Source organism: Centruroides vittatus, unplaced genomic scaffold, assembly GCF_030686945.1.
Source record: "Centruroides vittatus isolate TY-2023 unplaced genomic scaffold, ASM3068694v2 contig_602, whole genome shotgun sequence".
Taxonomy (NCBI): Eukaryota; Metazoa; Arthropoda; class Arachnida; order Scorpiones; family Buthidae; genus Centruroides; species Centruroides vittatus.
In genome coordinates, this window is record NW_027122368.1 from 1,099,352 (window position 1) to 1,106,553 (window position 7,202).

Consider the following 7,202-nt stretch of genomic DNA (forward strand, 5'->3'; position numbering starts at 1 on the left):
AATTTTATTGTTTTCTATTGTGTTTTAGCATATTCATATCTAATGTATTTGTGATATATTTAAAGTATGTATTTTCATCTATTTAAAAAACATATTAAACTCAATTTTGTTGTAAGAGGAAATTTTTGATGTTAACGAAAAAAAAAATAAAAGATTTGTTGTATTAAAGGTATATAATTTTTTAATTTTTACATTTATTTTACAATTAAAATGGCCGGATGGCCGAGCAGTTATGGTGGCAGCCTACCACTCCGGGGAACACAGAATCAATCCACACGAGTAAAAAAATTCCAGGAATACTTTGATGATGGCCTATCCGAAAAAGTATGGTTTTGTTCCTCACCACCCGGCCCACAATGGGATATTGTGGGCCTAGTTGAATCCAAAATGGGCTTGTTAAAAAGGCCCTATTAGTGCCTAGAGGGCAGAGAGAGTTGCGAAAAATCAATTATTAGAATAGCAGCTTCCAAAAATGCCAAATCTAACTCCACATTTAATGGCTTTAAAAATATTTTATCATTAATTATTTGATGAGATCATCATTTGCTATATTGACACAAATTACCAATACATTACTGGTATTTACAGTTGACCTCCATATTTTCTGTAGGCAGACTATGGATCAGCTAGCATGACCGAAGGATGGGAAACAATATCCTAATGTAAATTATTCAGAAATTGCAAAGATCCGCATAAGATTCAATTCCAGATTCCTAACGTGGCGTAACACCAGTTCAATCTTAATACAAGTCAAATAATACTGTCCAGTTTATAGTGACAATTTAACGTTTATTTAAGAAATAGTGTGAGAGAGAAATGTAATTTAAATTAACGTAATTATGTAAAAAATTTGAATTAATAAAAAGTGCTACATTATTGACAAATTAAAAACATGGGAAAATTTTTAATCATAAATACAGTCTTAAATTTAGATAATAATTGTGGCATTCTATTATTTTTAACTCAAGGAATATGCATATTGAATTATTTATAAGGGTGTTTCAAAAGTATGCAACAAAACTTCAGGAATGAATTCATTATACATAGAAGAATGAGTTATAACAATCTCAGTCTGAAAGCCAAAGGCCAGCAAAAAGGCCATCCAGTAAGATCTTAGTGTACTCCAATGCATTCATTCTTGGTAAAATATGTAGCCACGTCTACATCAAACAACATTAAAGTACATTTAAACACATTATGCTCCCACAAAAAAGAAATCCAAAGTTTTCGGTGAATTCAAATGTGGATGATATCCAAAATTCTTCGTGAGCAAATCACGAGTTTGTCAGACATGTGCAATAGGAGGAACTTGGGTACAGGTTCAGGGTTCAATGAGAGAATGAGTTGAAACTGGTAGGCAGAAAGGTGGTGGATATTTTCTGAATAATGATATATAATCATTATAATTCATATAATATTCTAAATATTCACGAAATTTTATATGTATTCTTCAAAGTTATATAAACTTAATGAAACTTCCTTTATGTTGTGACATTTTTATAATTTATATCAAAACAGACTTTATGTATCTATAACATATCCACACAGTAGTGGTAAGTATCCCCGTGTGTCATGTCGGAGACTGATATTTAATTCCCTACTTGGCCAAGGCAGTTAAGATATCAGCCCGAAGACACCAGGACAAATCCGGTAAGACACCTGAAGAATTTTTCATGTGCAATTTGTGCTAGACATGTTAGATCCTGCCCCTTACCACCTGGAAACTGCCATTGTGGGTATGGGGAAAAAAGACCATTTTAGAACTTGTAGGTGAAAGAGAGTCAAAATTAAAAGAAAATATAAATTATTTTGTTCCAAATGGGAATATTTTAATATAATTTATTGTAAAATAACTAAATATACATTAAAATCACTAAGGAAACCTAAAACCCAGCAATTTTTTAAACAAGTTCTAACGTTTTTGCCCGTGTTGAACGGGCATCGTGGGGCAAGCTAATCCCAGCTGCAAAAACATTAACACTTATCAAAAAATTGCCGAGCGTTAGGTTTTCTTAGTGGTTTTAATTCAAGTATACCCAAGTTTTTCAGTGGTAGTATATTAAATATACAACAACGAATATTATTTTATTCTTTAGATTGATTGAATTCCTCTAATTGCTGTTTCAAATCAATTAAATCCAAGTCGGGAATGTAAAGTATTTCTTCGTGTTCTTCAGAGTGAGGATGCACGGACAGCGTGACACCTTCTGGCAAAGACGATTGAATAGCCTCTATGAAAACGGGAGCCATGAATGAAACTAAATTGGAAATCTATAAACAAAAATGTTTACAAAATTAACTGCACATTTTAAATTTCAAATTAAAGAGATTAAATTTGTGACATAATATTTTTGATAACATACCTGAACATTCCTTTCATAAAGTTTTAGATCATATTCACTTTCTGTTGCAGTACTGAAAGGTTTATAAGTGGTGACATGCTGTGAAAAGTTTGGAGTTGCCCAACTAGAAAGAATACATTAACGATAAATAAAGATATTTGACTACAGAATAGGATATACGACAATAGAAGATTCACTGCTCTAACTATACTTATAGAAGAAACATATTCATGTATATAACAACAAATTCAATCAGAAAGCAAACTTTATCTATTGAAGTGTGGTATTACTTATACTTATATAACAATTGAAAAAGCTGACAACTGAAAATTCTCAGACACGAAAGAAAGAACTGAGTGAGAAATTGTAGGCACGACAACTTTACTTATTCGGGAAATTATTATTATGAGCAATTATTTATTGTGAAATCATCACAATGTCTGCATTTTTAATCATACACAAACACATGCTGCAATTTCTAATGATATTTTGAATTTATTTAATTTAAATTATATGTTCTCCATCTCAAATTAGTAATGTCTTGCTCCTGTACATCATACTTTTCCCCATTAGTAATAAAGTCATGCCAGTCATCTATCTTAATTCCTTCCAAAGGGAAATTTTTGAATTGAAGTAACATGACTTCCAGCTCAAACCAGAATTTCTTATATAATCAGGGCCTCCTGCCCCTAAGCTTTCTGTATCTCATCTCGACTTTCATTCTATGTAACTCCATTCTTGAGATTAAAGAAGGGCAGACAGATGATGGAGGGAATTTACAGGTCTACAATTTTTTCAAATTGCAGCGTAATGAATTTGAGGGAACCAATATTTTGAGTGTAGGAGAATTCTACATATGGAGAATAACAAATTATCAGTTATAACTTTACTTCTAAATGCATTTTATACTTGGAAAGTTATTTAATAAAGCATGTATAAACCTGTTTAATTTCTTTGTACTTCCATCATATACCACTCAGAATGGCACCAGGTCTGATTTACCCACGGCATGTTGTAGGGCAGGTATGTCCAACCCGCGGCCGCACTGCGACCCACTTAATATTTTTATGCAGCCCACTTCACCCTAAACTTTTTAGGTATATATTCATTTGTTTTGGTAAAGTATATCATAAAACTTATTCTCGTTTCACTGGATACTCTTTGATGTTATAATGATATAATTGGTGTTAGAAAACTTTATCTAGAGAACTGTTATGCACGTGGAGTAGTACATGCTGTTGTGAACAATTCTTTTCGTCTTTTCGTGCATGAAAAACCTTAAAACTGCTGAAAGGAATAGGTTAAGTGATTCCCATTTAACTAACATTCTTAGAATTAAGACTACTATCATAAAAGCAGATACTGACAATATTATAAAAGGAAGGAAATGTGAAAAATTGCATTGAATTTATTTTTATTTTGTGTGAGTATAATTTCTTTTTTTACTGTCAATAATACAGTATTTTTTGTAAAAATATGTTTGTTATCAAAATTTGATATTCACATTTTGAACTTTTTAAAAGCATATATTTATATAAAGTATATCTTTGTGGCCCACTGAATATACCTAATTTCTAATTTGGCCCATTAGGAAGAAAGGTTGGACAAGCCTGTTGTAGGGTTTCTATAATAGAATCATGGGATTCTGGTAATCCCAACTGTTTTTTAACCCAGGAAATATCCCAAGAAATCCTGAAAATTTCTTAAAAGTTCACTTTTTTCTTATGTTGTAGGAAATTTTGCAAATAAAAAGTATAATTAACTCATGAACTGTCAGAATACATTTGTATTTATTAATTTTAAGCCTGCTTATTAGTTTTTTAAATTTTTGCTTGTTATGGTAGTGGTTCCCAAAGTGTGTGCTGCAGCTCCCTAGGGCACCTAGGCTTCCTCACAGGGGCATCACAAAATATTATAAAATTTTCATAATTTTACTTCCACTTTCAATTCAATGTGATAAGATGCAACATCTAGTAGACCTGATGCAAATCATTAAGTCAGTAAGAGAGATGGCACATAGAATCGCAAAATGTAAAAAGTCTCATACCATTGCAGAAAAACTCATTCTACCGGCTGCTGTAGATATGGTGAACATTATTATCAGTGGGTCTACTGTGTAGCAGCTTTCAAAAGTGCCTTTGTCCAATAACACTATCGGTTACAGAATACAGGACATAGCAAAGGACATCCAATGTTCAGTTATTGAAAAAACAGAAGGGAAGGAATTTGGGTTGAAGTTGGATGAGGACACAGATAATAATAATGATGCTCACTTGATTTGCTATGTACAGTTTATAGATAATAATGACATTGTAGAAGACTTTCTCTTCTGTAAAAGTATCACTGCTGATGCTAATGCTCACGACTTGTTCGAGATCTTTGATATTTTCATTTCCGAAAATAATTTGGAGTGGACCAAATACATTGGTATCGTTACTGATGGTACTCATTCTATATACGGATGTTATGGAGGATTGCAAGCACTTTTTCAAAGCAAAGATCACGATGCAATGTGAACCCATTAAGTTATTCACAGGGAAGCACTCGCATCAAACTATCTGAGTCCTGCATTGAACCAGAATATGTAGTACAATGTAGTAAACTTTATAAAAATGGCCACTGAAGGCAAGATTTTTCAGAAAACTATGTGAGGATGTGGAATCCAAGCACACGTCTTTGTTGTACTACAGCACTTTCAGAGTGTACAAAACATTACCACTCGAGAGAGAAAGAGAGAGCAATGGCTCTCTCTCTCGAGTGGTAATGTTTTGTCTCTTACATTTGAACTGCGACAGGAAATTTATATTATTCTTAAAGAGGTATACCACAACAATGCAGAAAATTTTGTGATTGAAGATTTTTTAGTAAAAACAGCATACTTAAGTGATATTTTTTAAAAGCTAAATGTTCCGAATCTCTCTCTGCATAAAAGCAACATGCACCTTTTAAAGTTGATTGAGAAAATTTCAGCTTTTATAGAAAAAATTAAAACTATGAAAAATAAAAATAAATGAAAATGGAGGAAAAGATATTTTTCCTTGTTGTAACAGTGTTTGATTTCCAATGGAGTTGATTTCTCTCGAAGTATGAACTCTATTTTTGAAGAACATTTATCACAGCTTATCACCTGGTTTGAGAGAAATTTTCAAAATGATAATATCAATTAATTTGCATGGATTCAAGATCCATTTAATGCCGGTGCTCCATTTGAATTTACTGCTGCAGAAGAAGTGAATCTTATTGAGTTGTCTTGCAACAATACATTGAAAACAAAATTTAGCAGCATGGAATTAACTGAACATTGGATATCAGTAAAAACTGAATATCTCTTCTGAGTGATACAGCTCAGAGAATATTAATTTCATTTGCAACTTCTTATTTGCGCGAAGCTGAGTTTGTCGCCGATAAAAACTAAGCATTGCACGAAAATCAATGTGAAGAAGGAAATGAGGGTGGCTGTGTCCAGTTTGATTCCAAGGTTTGAGAAAATGTGCAGTGATCAACAAGCTCATCCATCCCACTAATTATAATTAATTGAATCTGTTGAATTACACTTTTTTGTTACCTTAAATATGTGTTTTATTTATTTTTTACTTAACGTTCTAACTCTTTAATTAAAAAAAATATTGGCTATTTCACAAATTTTACTTGTTAGAATTTGACATTAGGGCACCTTGGGAAAATCTGAATTTAGCAAGAGCGCCGAGAATCAAAACAGTTTGGGAACTACTGTGTTATGGCATTATTGTCAATAATCGATATGTAGCTTATTTGTGGCAGGACTCTGAAAATTCTTTACTTGTCAAAACCTGTAATATCTGGAATAATCACGCCAATGCTGTTTTAATTTTGTGAAAAATAATTATATCATTCAATTTCAAAATTAATTTTATATCTTAAAAATAATTAATTATATCCTGGCATACAGATCACTTTTTCTCAAAATCCCGGGACAAGGAAAGGACCAGGAAATGAGAAACCGGTTAATGTTACCTATGGTAGCGAAGTCGGCAACAGGGAAATTCTTTTTCCCTACATTCTACTCGGCAACGGGGAAATTTTTTCTAGCCTACGTTCGAAGTGGGCGCGTTCCCTGTAACCTCGAAACGGAGTCGCGAGATTATCGGAGGTGATTCAAACTCCTCCGATAATCTTGAACGATGAGCGCTTTGACGTGATTGATCGGCAATTATGCAAATTTTATTTTACCGAAAGTGGAGTATGCGTGTTGTATTGTGCAAAAAGATTATTTCGACGTTTGGATACTTTCGGAATTTTTCTATTATAAGGCAATTAATAATAATAATAATTTTCCTTGTGAATTTAAGCGATTGGAATTTATTTATTGGAAAATAGGCTAAGCGATTTTTGCAATTTTTGGATAGATATTTCACAAGTTAGTCATGTCGAATTGCGATTTAGAATTGGACGAATTTTGGAAAGAGTGTACTGGGCGACGTTTTCATCAGTTAATCGAAGCCAAGTCTTCTGAACTAGGATTAAATAAAAGAATTGATGGCGGACCAAAATTTGCCGTAAAACTGGGCCTCCAACACACCGAGGAAGTTTGCCAGAAATGTGGCCAAACATGCAAATTGAGTTATCGCAGCGATCGGAAATCATGTGTGATGCGTTGCCAAAAATGCTGGCGGAATAGTTCGGCTTTCGAAGGAACGTTCAAAGGGAAATGTGGCAATACGTCATGGGCAAATCTTTTGACATTCATATGGCACTATATTGGTTTAGAGTGCATGACGAGTAATTCGGCAATTTCCTTGGGTATTTCTAAAAAGGCAGGCATAGACTGGTCGAATACATCCTGGTCATGAAAAAATACCTAGTTGGAAAGAACCAGAGACT